The 17115-nt window shown below is 45.5% G+C and overlaps 1 protein-coding gene across 15 annotated transcripts in view; it reads right to left on the bottom strand.

Annotated features, from left to right (window-relative positions):
* ZBTB38 (zinc finger and BTB domain containing 38) overlaps positions 1–17115 on the bottom strand; it is a 146154-nt gene that overhangs the window by 42442 nt on the left and 86597 nt on the right. For 11 of the 15 annotated variants that reach the window (XM_064275510.1, XM_064275511.1, XM_064275512.1 and 8 more), the window contains one exon: positions 14366–14470. The gene's annotated coding sequence lies outside the window, so the exon portion shown is untranslated. The other 4 variants (XM_064275520.1, XM_064275517.1, XM_064275521.1 and 1 more) reach the window with 4 other exon arrangements.

The raw sequence follows: 17115 nt of genomic DNA, 5'->3' as shown, positions 1-17115 counted from the left end.
GGTGGGGCAGTGGCACTGAGACTTTTTTTAAAAGCTCCCCCAGGTGATTCTAATGTGCAGCCTGGACAATGGTGAGTCATTTGGAAGATTTTAACCTGGACTAATTTAACAAATGTGTGTGTAGGTCTCCCTGGGAGCAGGTGAGAAGGATGTCTGGAGAAGGTCTGGAAAGAAGGCAAGAAGATGGGTGGGGACGAAAGGGAGAAGACAGATCTGAAAGCCATCTGGATGGAAGAATCAGCTAATTGGAAACTAGGAGAGTGGCAAAGGAAAAATGAAGGGTGACATACCACTTCCATTGCCTGGAGGTGCCATTAACAGGTAGGGAACCCATATCAAAGAGCTGGCTTATGAGGAGGAGAATAAAGCCTGCTCTGTCTGAGGCACCTGTGGAAAGTGCAGGTAGAGCTCTCAATCAAGAGGCATTCAAAAGGGATTTGTTGCTGAAAGGAAGGTGGGATGAAGATTCAGATTTGTTGTGTATCAACACATAGGAAGAGGTTGCGAACATGGTTATGGGTGATACTGCCCGAGGAAAGAAAATCAAATCAACTGGGCCACAGGAAGAGCATGAGAAATACCAATACTGAGGGGGTAATGGATGTATCCACTACCTGTCTGTCAGCTTGTCATACTGTGGTAGCTTGGGTGTTGCTATTATGCTGGAAGCTGTACCACAGGTATTTCAAATACTAGCAGAGTCACCCATGTTGAACAGGTTTAAGCAGAGCTTCCAGACTAAAACAGGCTAAGAAGGACCTGGTGATCTACTTCCAAGTATTAGCCAATGAGAAATTTATGGATCACAACAGAATATACTCTGATATACTGCCGGAAGACAAGCCCCCTAAGCTGGAAGGCACTACACAAAAGCTGCAACAATGGACCCAAGCATACCAGTGATCATGAAGACGGTGCCAGACTGGGCAACATTTCATTCTGTTATATATGAAGTTGCTTTGAATAGGAGCCAGCTTGATGGCAAGTAGTAACCACCACCACAAAAAAATGGAATCTCTTTTTAGAATCACCAGGAGACCCTTCTTAAAAATTTAGCTTTCTTGATGTCAACCCACAGACTGAATCACAATAGCCATGGATAAAGCCCCAGAATCTGATTTTTAACAAGCTCCTAGGTGTTCCTGAATCAATGTTAGGTCTGGACACTGTGATAGTTTCCTACGTAAACTTGGTGACTTAAAGCACAGAAATGTATTCTCTCAGTTCTGAACGCCAGAAGTCTGAAATAAAGTGGCAGTAGGGCTGTGCTCCCTCCATAGGCTCTAGGAGAGAATCGCTCCTTGCCTCTTCCAGCTTCTGGTGGCTCTAGACGTACCTTGCCTAGTGGCTGCATAACTCCACTGTCTGCCTCTGTCTTCACGTGGCCTTCTCCTCCTCATGTCTCTCTCCTCTGTGTGTCTCCTATAATCCACTGGTCATTGAATTTAGGGCTCCCCTGGATAACCAGAGATAATCTCATCTTGAGATCCTTAACTTACATCTACAAGGACCCTTTTTCCAAATAAGGTCACATTCACACGTTCCTGGATGCAGACATCTCTTTTTGGAGGCCACCATTCAAGCCACTACAGACGCTATGGCAGCAGCTCATCTGGATGAATGGGAGAGGAGACTGAGATCCAGAACTCCAGGCTGAGTTCCCTGATGGTGGCAAGGAGAGGACAAAGAGGAAGAGGGCATGCCCAGGGACTAACTACTGTACATGGCTGCACTTCCAAGCCTGTGCTGCCTGAGAGACTCCAGGCCACTAAATGACCAGGGTACAAGGGCACCTGAACGTACTACACAGAATGAAAAAAATCACCAAAATCATAAATTAGCAAAGAGTTAGACCATGTTCCCCATAAAATACAGGTGAGAGGTTCGAAGGACTGAAAAAACATTTAGTTAATTCATTTTCTAAATTAAATTAATTTGATGAGAAGCTAAGATTTCATCTCCAAGACACTGTGGCCATTTTCTCCTCACCCCCTGGTAGTTTCCAGTCTACACAACAAGTCGCTATGGCAGCATGGGACTCATTATTTCTATTTTTTGAAACGTTTCCTTAGAAGCAGACAGTACTCTTGCTCACTAACATTAAAGAAGGTTTAGCTACACTCCCTTCTCACTGCCCACCAGGGTTCCATAAAGTCACTGAGAGTGGACCACCCCTCATTTTTACATTGATACACATTCTACCATTAAAGTCCTACAATTCTTTGTCAGTCCCCTGACACACAAAGGTTTTCTGTCCTCTAACATATGAAAATTTCCCCTCCTGGCAACATGGTTTTCATGGCCAGAGGCCCACGGGCGGGGGGGGGGGGCGGCAGGGGAGAGCAAGGTGCTATGTTGACATTAAAGTGACAGCCAGGGGACAAAAGCCTTCAGAATCAGGTCCTTAATGTGGTCAAAGCCACCCCAAATATACCTCTACAGCAGACTTGAAAGGCACAACCTACCCACCTCCCAAGACTGTTCCAAAGCACCTCCTAGCTAGCAAGTCCACAAACACCCATCTTGACACAAGTTTGTCTCTGTGCTTCACCGGAGTGTCAGGCGCAGCGCTTCTAAAATGTTAAAGAGCACAAGTCAGCTGGGGATCTGGGTGGGGAACGGCTCTGCATCTATCAGGCTCCCAGGTGATGTCCATGTTGCTGGTCCAGGGACCACACTGTGAGTAGCAAACATAAGGACTCCACTGCAGCAGTCTGGTAGTTTTTCTTTACAATGGCAGGAGCCTGTCTTTGTATAACGCCAGAGTTCCGAGTCTAACTCCCACAGTAAAAATTAGTGAAATAAACAGGAGAGATTCCAGAAAAGGATCATTTGTACGATCCATCCTCATCTATGTTGGGTGGAGATGGCTGACGTAAACCTAAAGGTACAGTTTAAACAAAGCTACCTGGTATTTCTTACAACAGTGATAATGGTGATGATGCGGATGCCAGTGAAAACAGAAGCTGACATTTACTGACCACTTATTATGTGCCAGGCCCTGCGCCAAGGGCTTTATAGACACGATGGCTCACTTAACGCCAAGACAGCTGAGGAGAATGTTGTTGTTGTTATTGTTAGGTGCTGTCGAGTTGGTTCCAACTCATAGCGACCCTACGCACAACAGAACAAAACACTGCCTGGTCCTGAGCCATCCTCACAATCATTGTTATGCTTGAGCTCATTGTTGCAGACATTGTGTCAATCCACCTCGTTGAGGGTCTTCCTCCTTTCTGATGACCCTGTACTTTGCAAAGCATGATGTGCTTCTTCAGGGACTGATCCCTCCTGACAACATGCCCAAAGTATGTAAGATGCAGTCTCGCCATCCTTGCTTCTAAGGCGCATTCTGGTTGCACTTCTTCCAAGACAGGTTTGTTCATTCTTTTGGCAGTCCGTGGTATATTCAATATTCTTCGCCAACAACACAATTCAAAGGCATCAATAACTCTTCAGTCTTCCTTATTCATTGACCAACTTTCACACGCACATGACGCTGTTGAAAATACCATGGCTTCGGTCAGGTACACGTTAGTCTTCAAGGTGACGTCTTTGCTTTTCGAAACTTTGAAGAGGTCCTTTGCAGCAGATTTACCCAAAGCAATGCACCGTTTGATTTCTTGACTGCCGCTTCCATGGCTGTTGATTGTGGATCCAAGCAAAATGAAATCCTTGACAACTTCAATCTTTTCTCCATTTATCATGATGTTGCTCACTGGTCCACTTGTGAGGATTTTTGTTTTCTTTATGTAGAGATGCAATCCATACTGAAGGCTGTGGTCTTTGAGCTTCATTAGTAAGGGCTTCAAGTCCTTTTCACTTTCAGCAAACAAGGTTGTGTTATCTATATAACGCAGGTTGTTAATAAGTCTTCCTCCAATCCTGATGCCCCGTTCTTCTTCGTATAGTCCAGCTTCTTGGATTATCTGCTCAGCATACAGGTTGAATAGGTATGGTGAAAGGATACAACCCTGACGCACACCTTTCCTAACTTTAAGCCAATCACTATACCCTGAGGAGAATGGGAGTAGCTAAAAGATGTTTGGAAAAAAGGGAAAGCATTGTAGATTCCAGGGTATACAGAAGGTCACTAAAGTGTCAACTGTCAGACACAGGAGTTTCTGCCCATTGTCCCAGTCTAGGGCTAGTCAGGAAGTTGCTACTTGCCAGATATTTCAGAAAGCATTCTTGGGCCGAGCAGTTCAATGACACAGACAAGGCATAACAGGATATGCCTTCTGTTCTTTGCTGTCATCCCATCGCCTGATGCCATCCAGGTTAACAGAAAATCTCCTGCAGGCTTGGTGCCACTTGGCTACCTTGGGTGACATGCCTGGACACAAAGGGACTTCCTTTCGTAGGTCCTTCCTGGTCCATTCTGGGATCGGCACACTGAGTGCTGCGGCAGCTTACAGGGCTGGTGCCTCTGCCGATATCCTTAGATACGTGCCATGTTTTGCCGCTGACCATACTGACACAATCGTTTTGCCTGTATGAGATGACAGGGTTTATATTCAATGTGGCTCCTTCATTTACTGTGACATGGGAAAAGCTCAGTTCCTTGGGCTGGGCCTTGGAGAGTTCCAAGCCCAGTGCTCTGCAAAAGAAGACTGGGCAGGATGCCACTGAAGGAATCCAGACTGGCGGAGTCTATCAGATGGTGTAGCTCTACAACAGGGCGTGCAAACTGGCAGTCCAAAGGCTTCATGCAGCCTGCAGACCTTTTTGTCCAGCTCCCACAGTACTGATAAGTAATGCAAAGCCCTCTACTTTGCCACAGTCTAATCATTCTCTATCTTCTTATATCCAGCCCCGCTTTACATATTTATACTTTCCTGCCCTTGTAGGTATAAGTTTTAGACCCTTGGTCTATAATAACACAGGCATGATGCACTTACAGGCTTTGTTCTGCCTGTAAAATTTCAATCTCTGCACAATGACTCACTCTCCTCGTAGTTAAAGGGCAAGAGACCTGAGTTCAAGGTCTCAGAGCTACGTGAGAGCTCTATCTTAATGAAGCATGGGGGGCGAGAAGTCTTAACAGGGAATATTTGGGTCACTGAACATTTCTTCAGGATTCCTCCAGTTTGTTCACTCCAGTGAGGAAAATTTCTTGGTATGTGAATCCTAGGAGGCACAGGGGCAAATCTCAAAACTCTTCCCTTGGCTCCAGTCACTTGAATTATAGGGTCTGCTCAAGATTCCAGACGGAGGTGATACTCAACTCCTAGGCAGCACTTCATGGAACCCGAATCACACTGTCAGAGGCACCAGCTCTCCTTTTTAAAAAGGGTCCCATATACAGAGATAGCAGGTGTTCCAACAGGGAAGCAATAACTGCCAAGCAATGCACTTTATCAGTAGCTCCTTACTGGGTCAAAAAGTAGAGCACAGAAACGGAGCCTGGCCCACCTGGCAGCTAGGGCTTCAAAACAACAGGGTCAACACAATGAAGTGTAGCCACCAAGATCACAAGTGCCCTCAGGGAATCCGTGAGAAACTCCTGGCAGGGAACAATGATGTTCAACCCTAGGACGCAGACCTCCACTCTAGAAACTATCGGGGGGATGCGAAGCTGATGCCTTCAGTCTGAAGAGGAGTCTGCCCTTCCCTGGAGCTGGTGGGGACATCCTGGAGAGAGGCTGCCCACACGCTCTCCTCCCACTGTCAACAGACAGCTCCACACTTGCTTCCACCTGGCTCCAGGCACAAAGTGCCTACATGCAGAGATAGCTTTTCATGGGGCCTGGGCCCTGAGATGTTTATTTTAATCCTCTTACATACTTTCCTTGCACACACACTTCCTCCTCCCCTGTTTTCCGTCATTTCTCCTCCACTTCCCATTTTTCCACTTTCAAGCCACGGCCGGCAACACCGCAATCTCTGGAGGGAGGCCAGGCATGGCAGCACAGAGCTCCGAGGCAGCATGGGATTGTGAAGCACAGTCACTGTTCCTAGGGGTCCGGAGGCACGGGATACTGGCAGAGTTTCTAAGCAGGCCCGCCAGTAGGTGTGAGGCACAATTAGAGGCACAAAGCGCTTTTCTGTAGCGAAAATACTGCAAAAACTCTGGCTGATAACCCAAATGGATGTGGAATGGTTTGCATGAAAGAAATCGATTGGGAAAAATGGTTGGGGCGGGGGGGGGGGGAGTATTAAAAGAACTAATGTTTCACTTAAGTTTTTGCCAAAGAGAAATTTAGTTTAAAACGGAAGTTTCCGGCCGTAGTCAGATATCCAAATAGTTTCCCCTGCTCACCTGTTTTAGAGTGAAATTACCCGGGGGAAGGTAGAGAAATTACACCAATAAATAAGTTATCTACATTTTAAAAAGTAAAACCCCCAAATAAACCCCAAACCCACTGCAGATAAAAAGCCACAATGTGCTGTTTAGGAAAATTATACCTTAAATATACTGATTTAAAAAGAAAATCTGAAGAACAGGCTGTTCTTTAGAACAGCTCGGGTTTCTCCTTGTGCTTTCATTTTAGAAAACAAGTGTTCATAGGCTCTGCAGTGGGAGGAGTTTAAACTCACAGGATTCAAACTCACAGAAAATGGCCACCAGGTCTTAGAAGCCCTAACACAACAAACTGGGGACCCAAGACACCTTCTGGGAATACAGGGAACTTACCTTCCACGAGGGTAACTGTCTGGAGCACACGTAACCGTTCTTATTCGACTGGTACCATAAATCACAGCCTCCAAAGTATTTGTTTGCTGAACGCCACAATGACTAATCACCAGGACTTTTACAATTTCCCTGAGCCAGGGAACATCATGGGGGAAAAACAGGTCCTGTTTAATGTAAGGTAGATGCTAGGATTGGAGCTAAGACTCCTATCTAAACTTCATAAAAGAAAAAAAAAAAAAAAACCTTGAAAAGTATTTCTTAAAATAGAAAAGCATAAATGAGCTTATCAGAAACTCCTATCTTTAAATAGAAAAGAAAGTCTTAAAACTGATCATTCAAATGAGACAAAAAGCTCTTGATGGTTTTCCTGAAAGTGTCAAAAAAGGAAACCAAGAATGGAAAATATTAAGTATACAACAAAACAGGGCAAGAAATGCATTTCGTTGCGTGTATCCAATGAAGAAAAAACGTGCTTCCCAGGTAACTTACAGTGCTTCTGTGCAAAAAGTCAACTTACAGCACGTGGGGGCAAAAGAAAACTCCAGAACTGCTAGACCTTGACACGGCAATTTTTAAAGGCCAGTGTTGCGGTTTTTTGTTTTACCCTATTTAGCACAGCCCTCAGGATAGGCGAGTTCTCTAAAGTCCAAGTAAAACCCCACTCAGGGCTTCATTTTACTGCCAAGTCAGCACCTTTTCTGTCTATCTTAGGGGCCTCTGCTTCCTCAAAGTGGTCTCCCCGTCACCTCCCATGAAAGCAAAGCTGGAACTTACATGAATCCAAGGGAAGGGCTGAACACACAACAGAAGACGTCATCCAGCAACAGGCACCCAGGCACCTGTATGACTTTGGCTACGTAAGATTGTCAACTGCTTCCACCGACAAACATCAATGACAGTACTGAGACCTTGAGAAACCTGGTTCTCTGAGTTCACATCAGGGGCCACGGATGAGAATAAATAGGTTTAACCTGAGACAGACCAGAGTGTTGAGCGTGTGTTTAAAAAAAAGGGGGCGGGGGAATGGGGAAATCCTTGCTTCAGTTTAAATGCCAATCAGTGTTCTACCAGAGCTCATCACAAACCTCCTGGCTTACCCCCAAATGCAAGTAAGCTTCAGGAGACTAAGATTCTGAATGCAGGTTTCCCTTACCTGGCAAGATAGTAAATTCAGCTTTTTTTTTTATACTGAATTGATGGTCTTAATAGCTAATAATAATCAACTCTACAAAATAACCAGATGTTGTTCCAACACACGGACAGGAAAAATAACACAAACAAAATTGGGCTAGGAACAACATCCAGCTCACCAAGCAGGAAGTGGAAGCTCTTGTCTATCTCGCCTTGCACAAAGCCTGCCTTTGTGGGCTGCTGATGTCACCCAGGAAGCCCCTCTAGGACTTAAACACACAGGGAAGAACACACAGTCGAGGCCAGCAAAATGGCAGTGTGTAAGCTGGGTCTTCCTCTTCAAAATCCCTGAGAAAATTTTCAATTCCTCTCAAATTGTAATTATTGCATAACTTAGCAACTTTTATTTACTTAAGAAAAAATGCCTTAAGAAAACAACGAGTCTTTGCCTCTACGAATTAAAAAAAAAAAAAAATTTTTTTTTGGGGGGGGACTATCTTAATTGGCAAGAATTCAAGTGTCTCAACTGGATCAGAAGTTTTGCATTATGTTGTCCTACTGTGTGTCCAGGAGACATCACAGTCCATTTGCTTTTTGTCAGAAATTCTGAGTTTGCAGTAACAGCAGGGACAAGTGTCTCTAAGTCTCTGAGCTAAAATCAGGAACAAATACCTATTTCATAGCCTCAATATGTGGCTGAAGAGGTAGCACAGGGTGTGGTGAGAAGACCCCAGGGCTTGAAACTCTCCTTTCTATCAACTCTTCTGAGTCACTGAGCCTCTCTATGCCTCAGATTCCCCTACATCAGACTATCTGACCTTCTAATAAGATGGCTGAGAAAATGTACCTAAGGTATAGAGCTAACTCTACGAATATCAGTTCTGTCCCCTTCCCTTGGGGGCTGTGGGTTTAGGTAGGGGAACTCTGTTTCTAGGTAAGGCTTCAGGCCGCTGGCATCCTCCTCCAGAAGAGGAGCCTTGGTGGTGCCGTGGTTAAGCAGTTCGAACCTCCAAAAGAAGCAAACCATCAACAGGATGCTGACATTTTTAAATGACTCAATATAATTTTAATAAATGTATTTATGTTACTTGACTGTTAAGTATGTACAGAGAACATAAATCTCCATTCAATACAAACAAATCAAATACGTTTTATGTTCTCCATACATAGCTTACACGCCAGACATGTATACACATCTAAACCCCGTGCTGTGAATATGCAAGTAAGAGATCCTGGACTAGGAAGGAAAAAGATAAATTATTTTCTCATCTATAAAATGAGACTGGGGTAGATGAACAACGTGAACTTTGGTCTCAAAATTATATGATTCTAAGATCCAGAGAATGAGGGAAATAATATCACAGAGATGTTTATCAACCAGAAGACAGAGTCAAACAGGTAAACGCATCAAAACATTTTAATGACAGGACTAAGCAACGCTGACACCATTGAATACATTATTGCTGAAAACATTTAAAGTTGCACTGGGTTTTGCAGACTCTGGGCAGAAAATGTCACCACTTACTCCGCAGGAAATGAAATTGGTTTGGGGGCTGCCTGCTGCCCAGTGCTGGGTGGCTATCCAGCAGACGGCCATGGTGGGCCATCTTTGCCACCATTCTTTGACTACATGGGCCCCATCTGGTTTTCATCTGAATTCGAATATAATCCACTGATTCAAATATTACTGACACAAGTCTAAAACTTTTGAACACAGATATGCCTCTAATAGAAACAGGATGTGAAATCAGCATCTATCCCCCTCTCTGCACCTCGGAAACCAGCATTTGTTCATCTCTCCCATTTGTGCTTATTTAAAACGCAGATCTCCAGGCTTACCCCAAACTACTGAATCAGACACTCTGGGCCTAGCAACCCACATTTTAATAAGCTCCACAGGTGGATTCTTACCCATACTAAATTGTAGGTCACTTGAACAATCTCGGGATAGATTAGCTACAGTGGGAGGTATGCTCTTTCCTCAATGAAATTAACACATTAAAATGCCTCAATATAGTTTTTCATAAAGATAAGGCTCTGTGTAAGGCTGCTAACCAAAAGGTCAATGGTTCAAATCTACCAGGCGCTACTTGGAAACCTGTACAGGGCAGTTCTACTCTGTCCTACAAGGTCCCTATGAGTTGGAATCAGCTCAACTGCAAAGGGTTTTTTTTTTTGGCAGATGTACAGTATGTATAAATTTACATACGAATATAAAGGTTGCGAGGGAAAAGAACCCACGAATGGTTAAGTGCCGGACTATTAACCAAAATGTTGGCGTCCAAACCTACCCAGAGGAGTCTAGCAAGTAAGGCTTGGAGATCTGCTTTTGAAAATCCTAGGAAGCAGCTCTACTCTGCAGACATGGGGTCACCATGAGTCAGAATCGACTCGATGGCAACTAACGACAACAACATGGAATAGATCCTGACCAAATTACATATTACTCAGTCTTCAAAATAATTCTAGATGAGTTATGGATGGGAAAACTTAGGCTTAGAGGGAAAATAACTTTTCTAAAGTCACAAGCCTGGAAAACGGGCCAGCTGGGTTGTGAAACTGGATTTATCTGACCCCAGTTTTCTCATTCCATTGTGCTAAGCTCATACTCACGCATATGAAGACACACACACACACCACACACACAGATCATACAACAGCCATACGGTCAAAGACAACGGAATCCTTTAGAAACTTTCTGCATCAACCGATATGTAGTCTTTAAAGGACTTATTTTATCAAGGGACAGTCTTTGGTCTGCCTGCTGCCAAGGGGATAAAGTATATGACTACCACTGCAACCACCTTTAACAAACTGAGCAGCAGTAATCAGAAGTGTGTTTTGGGACTTGCGAGGGTCAACATTAAGTGTGATTCCTGATTTGTGCAAGTCACAAATGTATGCAAATGAAATCACTTCATATTTATTTTGCAAGTCATATTTCCTTAAAAAAAAAAAAAAGCCAACAAATGTGTAATCTAGCACTTGTCAATCCAACGGCCTTCCTTGGCCTCACTCAGCAGGGTCTGACCCTCCAGGCTCTCTCCATTGGAAAACCCCCTTCCGCTGGCTTGTGGAGTTACGTTCTGCTGTGGTTCTTCCTTGCTCTCTTGCCAGACTTCTCCCTGGTTTCCTGGGTTCTTCTTTCTTTTCTCAAAAGGCTCTCTTTGGCCTTTTTTTCCCTATATTTTCTCTCTGGCAAATCTCTCCCACCTCTCCAACTTTTCTTATATGCTAATGAATCACAGAAGCCCTGCTGGCATAGTGGTTAAGAACTTGTCTGCTAACCAAAAGGTCAGCAGTTCGAATCCACCAGCTGCTCCTTAGAAACCCCAAGGGGCAGTTCTACTCTGTCCTATAGGGTCGCTATGAGTCGGAATTGACTTGAGAGCAACAGGTTTGGTTTTTTTAATGGTTCTCAAACTAGCCCTGGCTTTCCTCTGAAGCGAGAAGCCCCCATCTGTCCACGCACCATCATCCTTGAATACTTCAAAGTCAGCACCTCTAAATCGCAACTCCTCATCTCCTTCCAAGTTTCCTCCACATGGACTATGGCTCCGGAACTCTCAGTGTCAGCTCTCCCTCTCCAGCGAAGACATCAGGTTCTGTCAATTCTTCCCTCACAACGTATCCTGCATCTGCTCCTTTCCCATTTCACTGTTATCTCCCACTCCAGGCCTTTTTATCTTTTTGCCTTTTCCTTGGTGGGCTGCAGTAGCCTTCTGACTGGCCTCCCTGCCTCTGGTTTCTGCCCTGCTTCTCCCTCTATCTACCTGAGCTACCCACAGGCACTTGTTCCTCAAGCACAGCCATATCACTCCCCTGGAGCCCTGGTGGTTAAGAGCTTGGCTGCTAACCAAAAGGTCAGTTCGAATCCACTGGCTGCTCCCTGGAAACCTTATGGGGCAGTTCTCCTCTGTCCTATAGGGTCGCTATAAATCGGAACCAACTCGATGGCAGTGGGTTTGGTTTTGGATCACTCCCCTGTTCAAATATCTTCAGTGACTCCCATTGGTTAATACATCCAAATCTCCTTGTTTGGCATCCCTACCGTTATCAGTCAGCACTGACCTGCTGCTGCAGCTTTGCTTCCCACTCTGATGCCTGTATAGGCCAGTTCTAGGTCAATTTGGCTTGCCACCTTTGCCTGAATATGCTCCATGCTTTCTCGCTCTTCCACCATTCCTCCTATCTCAAAGGCCTCCTCCCCAACTCTTTTATTGAAACTCCACACTCTTCAGAACATACCTAAATGCTTTTTCTTTTAAAAATTTTATTCGGGTGAAAATATACAGAACAAAACATATGCCATCTCATAACTTCTACACGTATAATTCAGTAACAATGATGACATCCTTCCAAGTTTTGCAACCATTTAGCTATCCTTTTCCAAATCATTCCACCAGTATTAACATAAACTCAAGGCAAGATCTTCCTCCCTCCCCACCTCGGTAGCCACTAATCATCTTTGGTTTCTATATTTGCTTCTTTCCTACTAGTGAGATCATACAGTATTTGTCCTTTTGCTCGTCACTGAACTGCTTTTTCTCCACGAAAAGTCTCCTGACTTCTAGGGGTAGAAGAGACCTCTTCCTCTTCCAAATTACCAAAATAGCTTTTTTTTTTTGGCACTTACCACATGGCTATTTCTATATATTTCCTCAACTACATAACAGGGTTTGAGAGGAAAAGAATGGATTGTTTTGCAGCTGACTCCTCGGCTCTCTCTAGAACAACGTCATACTCGTAGTAAGTACTCCGTGAATACCTGGTCTCTAACGTTTAAGGCCCCTGGGTGACACAAATGGTTTGCGCTCAGCTACTAACGTGAGGTTCGCCGTAGGAACCACCCAGCGGCCCCACAGAACAAAGGCCTGGCAATGTGCTTCCATAAAGATTACGGCCAAGAAAACCATATGGAGCAGCTCTACTCTGGCACACAGGGGGTCGGAATCCACTCTACAGCAGTGAGTTTGTGCTTCTGTTTTGTCTTGGTTTTTTTTTGATACTACATTTATAGAACTCCTTAAAGTTTAAAAACTACATTCACATCCAACATCTCGTTTGTCTTATTTGAGACTTAAATGATTACAAGTAGCATTCAAGTCTTGCATTCTAGTTTCTGTTGCTTAAAGCTACCAGGGCTATCTTCTTCCATCTTATAAATTAAACAAAAGTGTCTCTTAAATTGCTTTACTTTGAAAACTCTATGTCTTGTGTGGCCTACAAAGCTCAAAGAGGGGAATATTTGAGATAAAGGACCCTTCCTGCCAAACTGTTTTTCTCTGCCAACGGGTTAAGGGTACAAATAAAAAGGCTTCAATCTATAATCAGGTGACAGTAATGATGAAATCAAAATTTAAAAGAAGTGTGAAATCCCCTTCTAAAGCTTTTAATATTTTTAAAAAGATTTTCCTATATATTCAGTTGGAGTTCCATTTAAGGGTCAATCTCCACATGCTGGGAACTCACAGTCCAACACATTAACAATAAAAAATCTCAACAGTTAAACAAATAATTCTTTGCTAAAAAACAGAGCATGACTAATACCACGATTGTAACAACATATAATCAGTTTGGTCTTGATACCCAAATGCCTTGCAGGAGCTCAATAAACATCTGCTGAATGACAAATAAATGAATGAATTCAGGTAAGGCCTTCGTATGATTTATAAAGCTGAACACACAAATTTTCATAGAATGATGGAAGTGTACATTAAAGTGGAAAAAAGTGAAAGAGTGTACTGAAAGGCAACAATGTTGATACGTTAGTTACTCTGGTCTCTTCCTGTAACAGATTCCTCTCTGTGATAGAGTAGCAAGGAACTGAGGGACAAACGTCAGGCATGGGCCATTTGACTACATCTCGTTGGAGTTTAGTTACAAGCTCCTCAAGGTCAGACACTTTGCCTTGAACTCTGTGGTGCTAGCACAGTGCTTCACATACAGAATGTACTCCATAAACGTAGTATGAGATCCAAAGCCTTCTATGGCCTGCCTCCATTTTCACGTTTCGAGCCTTTACATCTATTTTTCTTTACTTCATGGGGCTATTGTGAGCAGTACATAAAAATACTGCCATGTAAATCCCTTAACACAACACCTAGCAGAGTGCTCACTCCTCAATAGGCCCGGAAGCTGGCTGTATAACTAAACCACAAAGGCTCAAGTTCTAGTCCTGCCCCTTTACCAACCCACTGAATAACCCTGAAGAGTCACTTAAACTCTCTGGGCATCAGAGAAACTGGAAAACTAGGGAAACTAGATGTATGAAGAAATTCCTGGAAGCTACCACGACAGTCACTGGTAGAACTGAAATGAGAAACCAGTTGTCCTGAAGTCCTGTTTACACAGCTCTCCCTTCAGCACAGGGGCCCCATACGTCTCATCTTCTTAATAACCAAAAAAAAAAAAACCAAACCCGCTGCCCTCAAGTTGATTTCCACTCAAACAGTTCACTGAATTATTGTCACTTTGTTGTTCCAAAACCTGGTGGATCATTGTCACATATCATACACTCTTCAGAGTCCCTCAGTAAATACACACAAGAAAGAACTTTTTCTATTTCACGTAGACTAAAGAGAGACACAATTCAGTTACCTCAGTTAGGACAGACGAGCTTTAACAGAGTCAGTTTCCTGTGCTTTCAAAGAAATCACTTGGAAATCCTTGGTTCTGAGTCTTCCATCTCTTCCACATCAAGATCTAAAAAGGAAAAAATGCAGAGTCCCACGATGAGACGCCAGGATTGGATGTTTTCAGTAATAACAGTGATCTCAGTTAGCGTGTAATGAGCACCTACTGTAAGTCTAGCACCGCGTGAAGTAACTGACATATGTTATCTCAATTAATCTTCATAATGCCCCTGAGATGCAAGGGACAGTATTCGCCAATTTTACAGCTACGGAAACAGTGGCTCTGAGAGGTTATAGAACAAGTTCATGGTCACACAGCTGGTTTATGTTAGAGCTGGGTCTCAAACCCAGGTTCAGCTGATTTCAAAGCCCAGGCTATTAACCACTACTCACCAAAGCCCACTGCTGTCAAGTCAATTTCTGACTCATAGCAACCCCAGAGGGTGTCCAAGGCTGTAAATCTCTGAGGAAGCAGACTGCCACATCTTTCTCCCAAGGAGCTGCTGCTGGTTTCAAACCGCCAACCCTTCCGTTAGCAGCTGATCACTTTAACCACTGCGCTACCAGCACCCCTTCTTAAACACTAAGCCAGGGTTTTATAAACTTTTTGACAGAGACAATTTTTTTAATTACATTATAAAAACAGAAAACCAAAAGTATCATAAAAAGATTCTTACTTTACTATGAGCAAAAAAAAAAATTTTTTTTTGAGCAAGGCACTCTGATATCTTCTTTTCTACGTTGTTAGTTGCCACTGAGTTGGTTCTGACTCATGGCGACCTTATGTATAAGAGGGCAAAACGTTGCCCAGTCCTGTCAGTTTGTCGTACTGTGGTGGCTTGTGTGTTGCTACGATGCTGGCTGGAAGCTATGCTAGCAGTGTTTCAACTATCAGCAAGGTCACCCATGGTGGACAAGTTTCAGCGAAGCTTCCAGACTAAGACAGACTGGGAAGAAAGGCCTGGTGGCCTACTTTGGAAAATTAGCCAATGAAAACCCTATGGACACCTTCCTATACTATACTATACATTCTTTTTTTAAGAAAAATTTCAGGTAGTAACCCACTAACCTATTTCGTAGTCCAGCAACGGGTCCCTATTCTCGTTGGTTCAACATTGCACTTAAATATAGTGCCTCACTAGAAGTTTCTCTGAAGCTACCCATCAAACCCTCCTGTTCTTTTTAACCATAATAACCTGACCGAGTAACTGAGTTTCATAATTAGGAGAAAAGTCTTTAAGCTTTAAAATATGTATAAAGTACCCTAACACACATCATCTAAAATGGAACTTTAAAACGGATATTCAATTAGGGCCACAGTCCAGAATGGAATTAGTCACTTACCTAGAGCAGAGCAGGAGTTATAAAGTGGAACTGCGGACAGGCTGAAATCTCAGGTGATTTATTACATACTCTGCAAAGAAGTGGCTCACAGCGGGCGCTTGTGTGGTGCCAACTGAGCGGACCTAACTACTGCACAAGTACAGAGGCTGAGATTGCAAACCCCTGGGGGCAGGGCCCTGTCTTTGCAAGTCCCTTTCAATTCCAGGGGATCGGTGTTGAATCAAGGAAATCATCAGGTTCCTGTAGGGTCAGGACTGGGGTCCGATTCACAATCCCGGGGAGGGGAGGTGCGACTGTCAGCGCCGTTCCCGAGCCTGCTGGACCCGAGCCTACAAGGTCCCCAGCCCTCGGAGGCGCATTTCTCCCGGACCCTTCCCCTGGACCTCTGCCGCCCAGGACCTGCCCCTACTCTCCTGTGGCACAACACAGCCCCCCTCTCCGGGCGCAGGACCCGGACTCCGGCACCTGTGGGCGCCTCCTCCCGCAGCAGCTCCGATTTCCTGCGTCTGCGAAGCTGAGAGCCCCGCAGGAGAGTCTCCCCAGCCGCGTTCGAGGCTTCCCCCGGGGAGGCGAGGGCCGGGCTGCGCGCCCGGGCCCCACCACGCAGCCGCGCGCCGCCCCCGGCCCGCGCGCAGACCCTGCGGACGCACTTACAGGGCTCGGGTCCTCCGCCGCCGGCGCCGTGCCCCGGGGGTCCATGGCGCTTCCGGACCCGCCAGGACGGCCGCAGCGCTGCACACACAGCACCGCCCAGAAAATGGACGCCGGCGGCTCGGCTCTGCGGGCCGGCCCGCCCCCGGCGGGGGGCAGAGGACGCGGCCAGGCCGGGAAACGTCGGCCCGACCCTCAGCCGCGCCGGCAGGGGCGCCGGGGAAGGGCCGCGCCGGGCACCAGGCCGGGGGGCGGGGGGGCGGCCCCGCGAGCCCCTTCCCCCCACCCCGGGGGGCGACGGGGGGCCACGGACGACCCACGAGCCCCCAGGCCCCGCTTAGGGGCCGCGTGAGGCCCACGACGAGCCCGCGAACTCCCAGACCCCACGCAGGGGGCCTCGGACTCAGCCTCCTCCGGGAAGGGCAGCGGAGGACACAACTTAGAACCTGCCAGAAGGGCGACTGGGGAGTTCATGGCCACAGAGCCTGGACTGTCACAACAGGGTCCCGTCCGCAGAAGGGTCCATCGCTCCCCATTCCAACCCCAGACAGTATCACACGCTACAAACTGGGGAGAGGCCGTGTAGTTTTAATTTAATCAAATTCTCAGGAATAGGGCGTCACCTTAGCTGCCAGGAGAGGCCTGGACAGACTTTTCCCAACAGGGTATAAGAACGATTTCATACAAAAGACCCAGTCCTCTTGCTTAAAGGGCACCAAC

The sequence above is a fragment of the Loxodonta africana genome, chromosome 23, assembly GCF_030014295.1.
Source record: "Loxodonta africana isolate mLoxAfr1 chromosome 23, mLoxAfr1.hap2, whole genome shotgun sequence".
NCBI classification, from domain to species: Eukaryota; Metazoa; Chordata; class Mammalia; order Proboscidea; family Elephantidae; genus Loxodonta; species Loxodonta africana.
This window is presented reverse-complemented; position numbering and strand designations above follow the sequence as displayed.